Raw genomic sequence first — 14,786 nt, forward strand, 5'->3', positions numbered from 1 at the left:
TAGTGTCAAAATTTGGTAAAACAAAAAAAGTCATCATGAATTTTCTTTTTTTTTTTTTACCTGATTCACTGAAAACAATGCTCGTTTGTACCTGCATACCAAGAACCAGGTAGCATAAGAAAGGTGAGATGGAGAGAGATATTATTATTTAATAGGATCTCAAAGTCAATGGTGACCACAAATTTAGAAAGTTAAACTTTGATATGTGTATTTAAGTGTTGTTTCTGAAATTGTGAAAAATTATTTTTTTTCAGTAGATTTTTAGCATAGAAGAAAATCTTAAAAACTTTCTGGGTATTCTTTGCCTTTGTCCTATGCAATCTTATAATATGGCCTATATTTGTAATATAATGATGATAACAAACCCATAAATTCATTTAATTTAGCACTCAGATACCAAATTGTTCTATGGTAAAAAAATAAATGCTTTGTATGTATTTATATACATGTAAATATATTAAAGTTAATAATAGCTATAATATTTAAAATATATTCATAAGTCAATGCTGAAGATTTTGAAAAGTAGTTTTTGTACAGGTAAATAAATGTAGGCATTTTAGTTATATATTTTGTAAAATTATCATATGTAAAAATTATTTTTCCTGAAATATCATCACATATATTTGGAATTGAGTGCCATATCTTTAATGGATAGATTTGTTTCTAATTAGAAATGGAAGTGTTGGAGCAACATATCTAGTCATTGACAAATGGTAAAAGTTTAACATTGGAAGAGATTAGTAAGTCAGGAGCTGAACACGCTGATGTAATAGAAGTGTCAAAATAAAAATGAAAGGGATTCTCTTTTTCTCGCTAATTTAGAGACCTGGCAAATGATTTTTGGAAAGTGATAGTAGCTACCATGATTAAATTGAACTTTTTAAAGAAAACCCACCATGGTGACCTGTTTTTAACCCTTCCATTGCCTGAAGTTATACAGGACTAGAAACAGAGGAAACTGCTAGCGTAAATTAAGAATTACAGAATCACAACGTTCAACTAATTTTCCAAAATTCAATTGAATTTATTTCCAAATAGATATCCCATGTATCTTTATCTACATCTTTTACAGTCTTAGTTTGTGTGTATATGTAATATTACGCACTATACATACTCAGTATGTATATTTATATGATATACATACTATGTAAATAAATATATACATATATGAAATGAGTTTATATGGATCTATATCTACCCATCTACCTCTATGTAGATATATACACACATACACGTATCTACAAACACAATTATGCCAAGACGCATCCTGAGAAATGTGCTTGAGTACATACCAAGACGTACTTACACAAATTGAGATAGACAGATTGTTCCTATGTGATATAATCTTGCTTACAAGACTACCCATCATAGAAGAATATTCAACCTGTCACTGACTGAATGTTGTTATTTGACCGTGTGTGTACACTTGTGTATGTGTATATATGAGACCCAGAGAGGTGAACGCAAGCTCCTCAAGAGATAGCTCTTACAACATCCCAGATGTTTTGAAGCCTTCCCCACCAGGCAGGAAGTGATCCATGTCCCATCAGCACTGGAAGATCCCAAATGTTACTGAAAAACCCAGGAAGATGTTTTCATGTCTTTGGACCTCTTCATTTTAGTGCAGCACTCTGTATTGTGTTTACATTAGAATAGTGGTCCTCATTTTAATAACTCTTCAAACAGATTGCAAGGGTTCAAATAAAAGATTTACACACTGTGTTAGAGCAAGAAGAAACACATAATGAGGAGGGTGCTATCCTTTTCTTCATGGTAGACTGTACCACAAGTGCCCTGGGGTCACTTACATGCCACTTTGAGCTCTGGAACTCTCATGCTCTATTAACTGCAGTGTTAGGAAAATGGCCACTAGCAAATTTTCATCATGTGAATTCCCAGAGTATTTACATTATGACCAACATTCTTATGATGGGTACAAAAACCAAAAATCCTCTCCTCTCAGCATTTCCTCTTTACAAATATAATTTTTTTCTTCCTACAAAATGCACCTTAGGATATGACTTTGTGGTGCATGTTAGATCCCAGAACATGGTTCAGTTCAGTCTCGAGGTCCTTATTAGCTATTTCTGGGCTTCATTTCTTGATCTAATTTGAACTAGAAAATATTTGGAAGTTTAGTGATGCATTTTGAAAAAAAAGTACTGAATAGAAGCTCTCAGAAACTTCTGTGGAAAAATTTGGAAAAGCCAATTTCTTTCTACTCTCAAGAAGATATTCATGACAAAGTATCAGGTTCTTCAGTAATGAGGACATTGCTCATGTTTTGATCAGTGCTTCCCAGCTGCTACGTAATTCAGCCCAAATAGAGCATGCCATTCATTTTTTTTCATAACATGTGTGACTTTATGCTGTTTTTATTGCTAATGTACAGGTTTGGATTATAAAAAGATATTTTGTTTTGTAGTATGCAGGCCAAGAACTAACTTGATGAGATTCTCTTTTAGTTCCCTTAAAGGCAAATTAGCTTTGTCTTAGTGTCAAAATTTGGTAAAACAAAAAAAGTCATCATGAATTTTCTTTTTTTTTTTTTGGTACCAGGGATTGAACTCAAGACCTTGTGCTTGAGAGGCCGGTGACGGAACCACTGAGCTAAATCCCTGGCCCTTTGTTTTTTATTTTTATAGTTGCACTATTTTGTTAACTTTTTTAAAACTTCAGTTTTCCTCTCTACCGTCCTTACCCCACTCTCAGAGATTTTCCCTAGGAACCTTTAAAATTCGCAGTGAATTTCGGTATCTTCTGCTTATATTATTAGTGCTCCGAAAATCTATCCATTGTTTAGATGTCAGTTAACATAGGTAATACTTTGTGCTGCAAGAAGAAATGATAAAAAATAAAAAAGCAACTACCGGATGCTGGTGAATTTTTTCTCAGGGGCTTCAGCAAGTATTTGATTTTGTTTGAAATTAATGCAGTAAAGTTTTGAACAGGAAGCTAACATTGGTTCCTTTGAATTATGTCTATAGTTTTTTTATTGAATATTGTGTGTAGTACTAGTGCAGTTTATGCGAAGAAGAACTGGCTTCAAGGCATGGAGTCTTTGTTTCCATTTCCCAACCTTCGTAAGTGATTCTTTTCTAGTAGCCACTTTGTACTCCAACTGTCTAAAATACATATGAATTTGGAAATACTTTTACTGAGAACTCCAAATTTTAAGAGTTGAGAGCACACATTTATAAATAGAACTATTTTTATATTCTCTGCTGCTGGAAATGTGAATCTGTCAATTAAATATTGTAGAAGAGCCATCCAAATCTCTAACATAACTCCCCCTTATCTCAGGCATTTAAATAAGAGAAACTCCTGAGTTCCATGCTGTAGGATGGGCCCTCTAACAGTCGATGAAACAGCTAATTAATGAGAAGAGTAATTCTTCTTTATCATAGTTTTGCTATGTGCAGGTTCAGTTACTTTTAGACAAATATGTCTGAAAATATTAAATGGAAATTTCCAGATATTAACAATACATAAGTTTTAAGTAGCATTCCATTTGGAGTAGTGTTGTAACATTTCATGCTGTCCTGTTCTGCCCCACCTGGGAAGTAAACAACCTCTTTGTCGAGTGGCTTCATTTTATTTTACTGGCCTCTTAATCAGTTATTAGCCACCGGGTTATAGATCACCTGTAGAGGTATGGCAGTGCTTGTGTGTAGCTTTTACAAAGTAACCTGACTCTATGTCACGAAGTCTACGTCATTTACATCACTTCATATCACCGTGTGGGTGTTATTATTATCTCAAGATGCAGGGTGATGCATCATCGCACAAACAAAGGTGAGTATAGCACAAAAAGATAATTTAAGAGCGAAAGAACCACATTTATTTAACATTTATTACAGTATATTCTAATTGGTTTATTATTGGTTATTGATCTTAAGTTGTTAGTATTCTTAATTTGTAAATTACACTATCATAGATATAGATGTAGAGTAAAATCATAGTAGATAAAGGTTCTGTATCATCTGCAATTTCAAACATCTACTGTGTGTCTTCTGACTTATTCTCCATAAATAATAGGGGTGGGGGAAGACGGTGTAGAGTTTTTTCCTGTAGCAGGTGATGGTTCTAACACTTAGGATTAAATTTGGGGCTACTTGTTTAAAATGCTTTATTTATTTTGAAATTCTGTTGAAAATTAGAATAAATGGTAACTTTTGCGAACACTAATTCAAATATAACTATTTTCAGTATGCATTATTTGTGCTTTATAAATATACATAAAATATTCATAGACTGTCAACTTGTCCTAAAACGTGTGTTTTGTCGCAAAACACATGACACCTACTACTTGAAGATGGAATGCTTTGTTTTGGTTCGTAGTTTCAGTCCATGGTTAGTCAGCTCCAAGGCAAAAACTGCAAGGCAGAGGGGCATGGTAGAGGAAGTGATGCTGAAACTATGGTGGCCAGGAAGGAGAGAGAAGGGAGGAGCCTGGACAGTAGCCTTCTTGTAATCCTCCTCCAACCAGGCTCCACCTCCTCACAGCACCTTTAGCTGCCAAACTCATCAGCAGATACCTTCACTGATGAGTATAGCACTCCCATGATCTGGTGACCTTCCAAACATAGGAGACCTTTGGGGGACATTTTTAGATCTAAGCCACGATACAGTTCTTTCTCCCTTTTTGGTTGAATCACCAATCCTGGCTGATGTAATATCACGCTATTCAAGTTCTCCTTCTCTCTCTAATTTTAATTTTCTATTTCCCTCTTAAGGTGGGCTTCTGCCAATAACTATTGTCGCCCTGCCCTGTCAGTCTCCTTCCTATGCCTGAAATCTCAGTGCTCTTCAGGCATCTGTCTTAGCCCTGCTCTCACTCAGCATTAGACGTGTTCACCTCCATTTAAGCGTTCATGACCTCGGAAATTTGTTCCTTCACCCACATCTTTGCCTGATACATTAGCTGTCTATGTTTAGCTCTTATTAGATATGTCAATTTAGATGTTACAGAAACAACTCCCATTCACCATGTCCAGCACCATGTCTGCCACTCTATAATTTAGCCATTTTGATCCATTTTGTTTGTTTGCTGAAATTTCAATATTCTCTCTTACTTATTTGTACACATTACTGGCCTAAAGTAAACTTTCCCTGGGCTACCTCCTAGTCAGTCAGTGACTGATGTCATCATTGACATTTTCTGGGAAGCCTTTCCTCGTTCTTATGACAAAGTTAGTGACTTAGTTTATATAGTAACTATAATCATGATAAAGGTGGTGATGGTAATTGTTTTAACTTCCTATGAATGCTGTAACAAATTAACATATACTTAATACCTTAAAACAACACTGATTTATTTTCTTAAAGTTATACAGTTGGAAGTTAACTCTGCTTCTACCGAAGACTTTCAGAGAGTTCTCTGAATTTTCTTTATTTTTAGAGTTTCTAGAGACTTCCTGCATTCTTTGGCTTATGGTGCCTCTTTTACCTTTGAAGCCAGCAGTGTCTGGTAGGGTGTTTCTTGTGTTACATTACTCTAACACTGGCTCTTTTGCATTTCTGCTTTTATTTTTCTGGACCCCTGTGATCATTTTCAGTCTGGCTGGATAATCCAGAATGTTCTTCCCATCAGAAGGCCAGCTCTTAAGCCTTAACTCTATTTGGAACCTTAATTCCTTTACCAAATAAACTAATATGTTACCAAGTTCTGTGGAGGATGAAATGGACGTTTTTGGAGGGCCATTTTTCTGTCTACAACAATGTCTAATAATTATTGAGAACTTACTGTTACTAGACTCTTTCTAAGTAACTCATATATATTCATTCATATAGGTGAGAGCTATCAAGAGTCAGAGATTTTACTTTAACTGGTTTGCAGTCTTAATGAATTAGCCTGCCATTTTTTTCATGAATGCTGGAGGAAGACATAAGACTCCTAGCTTAAAAGCAAAAGACTTTATTGTTGCATCTGTAACAGTAGCCATAGTCTTAACATTTTGGTGCCAGTTCCCTGAGTTTCAATTCCTAAGAGTGATACAGCGAATATGGAGGTGATATCTACAAATGCAATGGATTATATAACATGTAAATAGCCCTGATCCCCATCATCTGGTTAGTTTACAGGTCATGGTATGTGTGCTGGCTCCTTCTTCTGAAGAGGGCACTATCTCTGCTTCTGCCATACAATATTATTAGAAAAATAGTGCAGAACAAAATATTGTCAATATTTGTACTCATAAATTACATAAAATGTGAGACCCTGGAGAAGTTTGTTCCCATAAAGATCATTATAATAATCATGTGACATACTTGCAGTTTTATTAATCTTCATTTTACAGGTGAGGAAAATGAAGGGAAAAGACAATCAGCAATGTGCTCCATAAGTAGCAGAATTCAATTCATGTTCTTTTATTTTTTTTGCACTGTGTATTGAATCTAAAACCTTCATACTAAGCTCATCCCCATCGCAGAACCCTTTTTAATTTTTGAGAGAATTTATGCTACGTCAATATATTGCCCAAGCTGGGTTCAAACTTGCAGTCCTCTTGACTCCGCCTCCCAGAGTTCTGTCATTACAAGTGTTTGTCACCAGGCGTAGCTTCAGTTTGTATTCTTAATCTCTTCTCTGTGCTACATCCATTCCACCAAGCTCTCCTCATAGCATTAAATTACCTTCATACATGTCTAGTAATTGTGTGATTTTTATCTCGTTTGTATCCCTCATTGATTTTTAGCTCTGTGAAAATTTTAAAGAAGAACATGTCTTTATTGTTTAAGGTTTACATGTCCAGTATCTAGTTTAGCTTGGACTATATTAAGTAATGAGCAATTAATTTTGGAATGAATCGAAATACATTGTAATTGCATACTTTATTAAGGAGGAACCTCTATATTCAATCTCTGTGTCCTTAGATAATGGAAAATCCTGTTATACTACAAGAGTTATTCAATTTGGCCTATTGCCAACAGATATGGCTGAGGTCATTTACTGTTTTTTTTGTGTTCATGTGTAATCATCTTTTAAAGAAAAGACCATGAATTTTGAATATACATGATACACAATAAAGAAAATGTACACTGTGATGATGGAAATTAAAGTAGACATAATTTTAAAAAATTAGATGGGTAAGAGGCTGACATATTGGGCCGGGGATTTAGCTCAGTGGTTGGGGCACCTGCTTTGCAAGCACAAGGACCTGAGTTCAGTCCCTGGTATTAAAAACAAACAAACAAAAAACAAATGAAGAAAGAGACTGACATATGTTCCCTGTGCATAGGGATAAGTTCTCTGGCATAGAAGTTCTTTTTTGGGGAAAAGGGAAATCAAGCAAGACATGAAAAATGTTTCTTCTTTGCAATTGACGGTAATCAGTAAGTGTTGAGGCAAAGTGATTGCAAAATGGGAGTGTGCAGGAGGATCAGCAAAAACATTGACTGCACGTGATGGCCTAATGCTAATTCAGGAGAATGCTAAGGTTTGAGAACTAAAAAGCCAAGCTTGTGAGCACAAGTAGTGCTGATGAAAATTCTGTTACCAGCCAAAATGCGTAGCTGAAACTAGCTTTTCTTTTCTTTCTTTCTTTCTTTCTTTCTTTCTTTCTTTCTTTCTTTCTTTCTTTCTTTCTTTCTTTCTTTCTTTCTTTCTTTCTTTCTTTCTTTCTTTCTTTCTTTCTTCTTTCTTTCTTTCTTGAATGAAGGTGCTCAAGTAGAAAAGCCAGCAGAAAAAAATGTATGTTTTATTTAAAAACTTTGAAGGAATAACTTATTCTTAAGAATGAAGGTGCTCAAGCAGAAAAGCCAGCAGAAAAAAATGTATGTTTTATTTAAAAACTTTGAAGGAATAACTTATTCTTAGATTTGGTAGGAACGTATTCCAAGAATAACAAAGTTTGACCTCCTCTTTATCAAATCAAACTAGAAGCAAAGATTCAGAATACAACCTGTGAGATGAAAATTCAAAATGTGCACTTGAAAGAAAGAAAAAGGATTGTTGTTCTCATATTATGTCTCAAAAATGGGCGACATCTATCAATTTTCTTATTGCTATTTCAAATGCAACTTATATACTAATCACATATATTAACTTCTGGGCAAGAAGTTTTATTTTTGTACTTAAGCATAAGTTATATATGACCTGGGAAAACCTCACATACATGAGTGGTGTCCTTTGCAAATGCTAGTCATGGTATAATCAAAATATAACTTTCTGGGTTTTATGTACTGTACTTTTAAATTTGATTTAGTGATAATTAAAGCAAACCCTATAATATTTTTGGCTCATTCTTACATGGGACCCATGTTGGTCTAAATTCATAAATTAAAATCCCCAGTGTGCCATATTAACCAGAATTCATCTCTGTTCAAAGACAAGCTTCTTCTTCCTGTTTTAGCTTAGGTCTCTAAAGTTATGCATTCAATTCCCTTAGGTGGGAATAAAAGGAGAAATTCTCAAATGGTAATAATATTGATTTAGGGTGCTTTCTTCTTAGGACTAAGTGCTTTACAAGGTCTAACATTTAATCTTCACAGCAGCTTGAAAGACAATTACCATTAAATTCTTCATTTTACTTATGAGAAAGTGACCATTGAGAGAGACTGATCAAAAGTTACACAGCTAGTATTAGGTTTGAGTTTGGGTCCCACAGAGGATGGACTCCAGAGCTTGACCTACAAACATTAAATTCGCTGACCTTGACCAAGAAGGCCTGGGCAGTATAGGTAGAAAAATAATTTGTATTGTGATCAAAATGTTGCTAGGGTACAGATGGAAACCAATAATGAAGATAAAATGTAGAGGTTGAAATAAAGTGGAAAAATAAGATAAAACCAGAAAGAGTTGGATCAGAAACATAAAGATTTGAGAACAAGGTGGATTTGGGATGGAAGAATCAGGGAAAAAAATTTCAAAACCTATCTGTAAATCTGAATGGAGTACATCTAAACGAAAGCTAATTTAGGAATAGGAAGTTACTTTAAAGGACAAACAGAGCCCTTCATATGGCAAAGAGTAAATCCATGGACTCGATGACTAGAACTGCAGAATGGAAGGCCATTTCACGGATGGTAATTGGTAAACAGGAATATATTTGCTTGGCTTGTAATTACAAGAAAAATGAATTACAAGCTATGTTTAGCATTTCTTGTCATCAAAGCAAACTACTTACTTATTTAAAATGTAATTTTTGAACATGAGTCGTGCTCTTAGTGCTGTAGTGGGCACTGGAAAAGAGCAATTTCGGTGAAAATGGCTCTAGTTTCATGGGTTGGATTGGCATTTTTGGCTGTATGTCAGTATCCTGAGGGATGCTTTTCCTGGTCATTCAACCTAAAGTATCTTCTCTTTAACTCTATTACTCATTCACATTGCTTTGCATTCCTTTCATTATATTCCCAAACACAATCTAATATCATATTGTTGATTTATTTTTCTGTGCGCTGTATTTATCTGGCTCCCTACACCATCCAACTCTTCATCTTGCCAAAGCTGGAATACGAGTTGGGTGAGCAGGGTCTTCATCAGTCCCCTTCTCTGGTGCACAGGTACAGGTAAAATAAAGACCAACTGTTTCCAAGGAAAATGTCTAAGGATTCCTCCACCCCGTTTATAAGGATTCCCACCCCGTTTTGAAACCAGAAGTTCTAGTATCAATGTACAGCACTTTATAGTTTCAGAGAAAAAAGTTCCACACCCAACCAAGGGCTACTTCTACTTTTAAGGACAACACTACATCCTCTGATCATACTAGAGGTTTGGCAATAGGGCTATTCTCTGCCCAGGTGTGGAAGGATAATATTTCTCAATTGCTGGGGAGAGCACTTATAATTCTTACCTTTGCATTAAGCCTCTTGTCTTCCTGGACTTTCTGACCTTTTTCAGCCTCAAGGCTGAAGTCTAGGTTTTTGAGGTTCTGAAGGTTTTAGGGACTCTCTTGGGCCCCACTTCCTAACAGCACACTCAACTGTGGAACTCATCTGTGGATTAATTCACTCATGAGTATAATGCCCCCATGATCTGATCGCGTTCCGCAAGCCCCACCTCTGAACATAATATGTGCTTAGGGAATATTTCAGATCTCACACATGAAAATAATGTAGACTATACAGATTGTATTCCAGTGGGCAAGGTAATGCATTAGATGTATAATTGTGTTACTATTGCCTCTACCATTGGCAGCTGGATTTTGGTTGTACATACAATCAGATTGGCTCCACTTGTTGATTTTGTTGAACCTTTCTGGATGGTTTCCAGATTCCTCCTGTGTGGTAGTCTCAGGGTAGTAGGACAATTATTTTGGTATCTTTATCCAAAGTGCAAAAGTGTAGGATTTCTTAATGTTTAAGCCAGATTACAAGGGGAGGGGCCTATTCAAGAAAATAGTATAGCATTAGGGGGCCCATTAAATAAAGCTCTACAGTAAGATGCTTAGATATTTTTATTTAGAGCTCAAAGAGAGCTGTAGGCATGTATGTGGTGGTAAATGATAGACGAGAGTAGATAATAACACTCAAATAATAAGTAGTAGAGTATCTTCATCTATTTGTGCTGTGTAATTATAACAAAGTAGCTGGCTGATACTAGGTACTTTGTAAATAACAAAAACTTGTTTCTCATAGTTCTGGATGCCAGGAAATTAAAAATAAAGTACTGGAAGATTTGGGGTTTGGTAAAGTCTGCTTTCTGCTTCCAAGATGGTGACTCATTGCTGCATCCTTCAGAGACGAAAAGAGCTATGTCCTCACCTGGTGGAAATGACAAAAGGGCTAAACTCACGTCCCTTTCACAAGGCACTAATGCATTCATGAGGGCAGAGTCTTTCACAGCATCATCAGTTTTCCAAAGATCCCACCTTTTAACTCCACCATATTGGAGATTTTTTAATGTGAATTTTGGATGGGGCATATTTAAATAGCACCAAATAAATAGGTAAAACAAAACAAAATATGCGAGCCAGAGATGAGATTCCTGGGAACTTTGAATTTCTAAAGTCAGAGATGAAGCAGAAAGTAAAAAATAAAAACAAGAAGGATTAATCTGAGAACTGTAGAAATGCATGGTATCCTGTTCTATTTACCAATCCCTAGTACAACTTTCAGTGATGTCTCAGAAGATAAAAAGCAAGAAGTATCCTTGAGGTTTTGTAACTTTAGTCATTCAGAACTTTTTTAAACATAGTATTGAGATAGTTGGCAAACTAGTGCATTAAGGGTGAGGAGAGAAGTAGAGAGAGAAAGCTAAATTTTAATGTTAATTTATGTTATCACATTCACTAGTATTATGTAAATTTTTCCCTCTCTATAGTTTTTAAGCTATGGTAATTAATTGGAAGCAGACTACTGTGCATAATTTTATCTGGGATTTTCTTTGAATTTCTAAGTAAATTAGATTCTGGAACATGGATTGTCTTCTATTTTTAAGGCAAATTAAAGAGCTATGAGTGAACATTTTAATGGATATGGTCTCACTCATTTAATTTACAACAATTAAAATAATTTAATTATTTGTGAAGGATTGTTGTCTACTTCAAATAAACATAAGAATATTTTAATTTTAAAAATATCCCAAGATTTTCTTTAGCAGTTCCACGGAGATATAGTAATATACAATAAACTGATCATATGTAAAGTGTATGATTTGAAAACTTTTGCCAAATGTTAACACATATGAAATTATCACCATACTGAATAGATGCCTTACTTCCAAAAGGTTTCTATTGTAAGTAACCATTTTCATTTTTGTCCTTAGGGGATTGCTAATCTGCTCTTTGACACTACAAATTAGTTTGCATTTTCAGGAATTTTAAGTATGCGAATGACATCAGCCTTACAGTATACATTCCTTAAAATTTTTAAAAACTTCATAGTCTTTTCATGTTGTGGCCTGTATCTCTAGTTCATTTCTCTTTATTGTGGTGAGGATGAACTACAATTTATCTCTTTGGCTATTAATGGTCATTTGAGTTATTCCCAGTTTTTAGTTTTTGGAAATTAAGCTGTTGTAAATATTTGTGATGTCTTTGTGTAGATATATACTTGATGCAAGTGTTCTTAAATCATAAAACTTATCATATGAGGTTCATTAAGTTGTAAAAGCATAGAGAAAAAATTAAAATACCACTCTATAGTTATTTGATCAAATTTTTCCAAAATTTTTTATAATTATTTTTTATACAGTAGTTAATTTACTTTCCCCTCTTTATAATTCATGTTTTCCCATATCTGTTATAGAGCCTCTCTGTATCTAAGAAGCCACCCCAAAGTACAAAATCCTGTGTTTTATTCTATTCCTTAATCACTTTATCTAAATATGGTGCCATTTGCTGATGAGTCCTTATTTGGTTGATCTGTAATCTTGTTACTCACATGGGTCCTTCCTGCCTTCAATAGTTCCGGATACCAATATGTAATTTTTTGCTTGCTTAGGTTACCAATGTCTGATAACTTTGGCACACATCTGCAATTGCTCCTTCACTGTACAAGATTTTATGCTCTTGAGGTAGGCTTTTGCTATCTGAAGATTGCACCCTAAATGCATATCTCTTTTTATTTTAAAATCCTAGACTCTGTATTGGGTTCAGATGTTTGGAGTCTTCTCTCCGTGCCATTTAAGCCAATCCAAATTCTAATGTGTGGACTGATTTGCTTGCCTTCTCTAGAGGACGTGGCTACTCTCTGCTCTTGAAAGACTACATAATACAAAGCTTCATCTGCTTCATCAACAGGCTTAGTTTTAAAGAATCATTATTAAGTCCACTCTCACTTGCATATAAATCACACCAGGCCTGCTACTGCCTTCACTATCTGCCGGTGACAGACAAAGTTGACACATGATGATTGTGTTGTCTATTGAAATTTAGTCCAGGTCTTAAGCTAAAATCTAAAGTAGAAGAGTATCTAATTGTTACGTACTTTTTCCAATTTGTATCTGTGCGTGGGATTCTATCTTCCCTTTCACATGGATCATCTACACCGGACTCCTTTCTGTTTGCCCAACACACTTGTCTTCTGTCCACCTTAGGTATATGGGGTTGTTGTTGGTCCCCTCTTGTCAGAATTTACTCACACAGGTCTTTGAGACAGCTGACTTCCACAGCAATCACATCTCAGCTGGCATATGATTTTCTTTGAAGATCTTGCCTGTACCACAGTATAGCCATTCAGTCACCAGCCATTATATTATACATGTGTTTTTTGGTAACATGTATCTTTTACTAAATTTGTCACTCAGGTATTCCTTGTTAATTGACCTCCACCTCCTATCTACCTGTGATCATAAGCACCACAGGGGCAAGGAGCAATGAGCTCAAAAGGCATAACAAAGCTGTACTTGCAGGAAGCAAAGGAGATACTCAGTAAATACTTGTTGTACACATGAATGCACTGATTATTTTTTAAAAGTTAAAAAAAATTTTATTAACACGTTAGCTGTTCATAATGACTATATTCGTCATGGGGAACTGGTGCATGCACTGAACACATCTATATTCTTTTTATTTCCTAGGCTGCTTTCTTCTCCCTGTCTGTTGCCATCCTCTTAATCTTTTGAAGTCCAATTCAAACACCATCTTTTTCAAGAATCTCCCAACAAAATTAATGTTTTTGCCCTCCCTTTACACCTTTTATCTTTTATAGTTTTCTTTCTTTCTGTTGTAGCTGTCACACCTTTGTTCTTCATCTAAAATAGAGTAAAACACAAGGGAGTATTTGACTGATTTAATATATGACATCTGTTGAATGAATAAGTGAAAATTAACATTTCTTTAAGACTGGTTGTTATTTTATTCTTTTACTTATTATGAAGTAGTTAAAGCATAAATAAGAGAACAAAAAGTAAACTGTTACCCATGTACCCATTGCCAGCTTTGAAGGGACCACCCTTCACCCCTTGTTCTCCTTTCTGCTTGAAGCAAACAGGATCAGGAATTTAGTCTTCATTTTTGCTATATTTGCATGTGCATTTTATCATGATTAACCATCTCTGTGTTTATTCATGTGTGAGTCTCTGTTACCTAGGCCTGATTTCTCTGCGTTCTTCTTATTCTGCTTATTTTCATGTAGTATATAGCATGGGTCATTTACACCTTACTGCTTTCCTCAGTATTATGTTTCTTAGATTGTTCATGCTGATATTTGTATTATTAGAATTTAGTGGTGAGATCTCTTACTTTGCTATCGAGTATATATATATTCATGTGTGAGTCTCTGTTACCTAGGCCTGATTTCTCTGCGTTCTTCTTATTCTGCTTATTTTCATGTAGTATATAGCATGGGTCATTTACACCTTACTGCTTTCCTCAGTATTATGTTTCTTAGATTGTTCATGCTGATATTTGTATTATTAGAATTTAGTGGTGAGATCTCTTACTTTGCTATCGAGTATATATATATAAATTTCTTTATACAGCTCTTTCATAGTTTCTTTGCCTATTATCTTCCTAAAAGGGATTTAATTTTCCCTTTTAACTTTTACAAACAATCCTACAATGAGCATTCTTGTGCAGCTTTTCTGTGGCACCCTGGGAAGTCATTCCAGGTTTATACTGAAATGTGGAACTTTTGTTTCAGAGACTGTGGGCACTATGTCATTATTATTGAGGGAAGAGGTACAGGTACCGTGTTGCTGGATTCATATCTGTGCCCTGCCACTTGTTAGCTTTCCCAAGAAGCAATGAGCACTAGCTATTTTCAGCCTTTTTTTCATGAGCGTGCATGCCCTACCTCAACCCCTGGCATTGAACAGTCAGCTTGGCTTTAGTCCTCTTGGCTGTGGTAAATTCTGCAGGAGCCAGATCCCAGCTGCCTCTGCCTGCTTCTGGAGCCAGGACCCA

At 35.3% G+C, this 14,786-nt stretch overlaps 1 protein-coding gene across 1 annotated transcript in view; it reads left to right on the plus strand.

Moving 5' to 3' along the window:
- The window catches only part of Trhde (thyrotropin releasing hormone degrading enzyme), a 388,565-nt gene that overhangs the window by 189,476 nt on the left and 184,303 nt on the right, over positions 1-14,786 (plus strand). The window lies entirely within an intron of this gene.

Source organism: Fukomys damarensis, unplaced genomic scaffold, assembly GCF_012274545.1.
Source record: "Fukomys damarensis isolate Sample0158 unplaced genomic scaffold, DMR_v1.0_HiC HiC_scaffold_15, whole genome shotgun sequence".
In the NCBI taxonomy this organism is placed as follows: domain Eukaryota; kingdom Metazoa; phylum Chordata; class Mammalia; order Rodentia; family Bathyergidae; genus Fukomys; species Fukomys damarensis.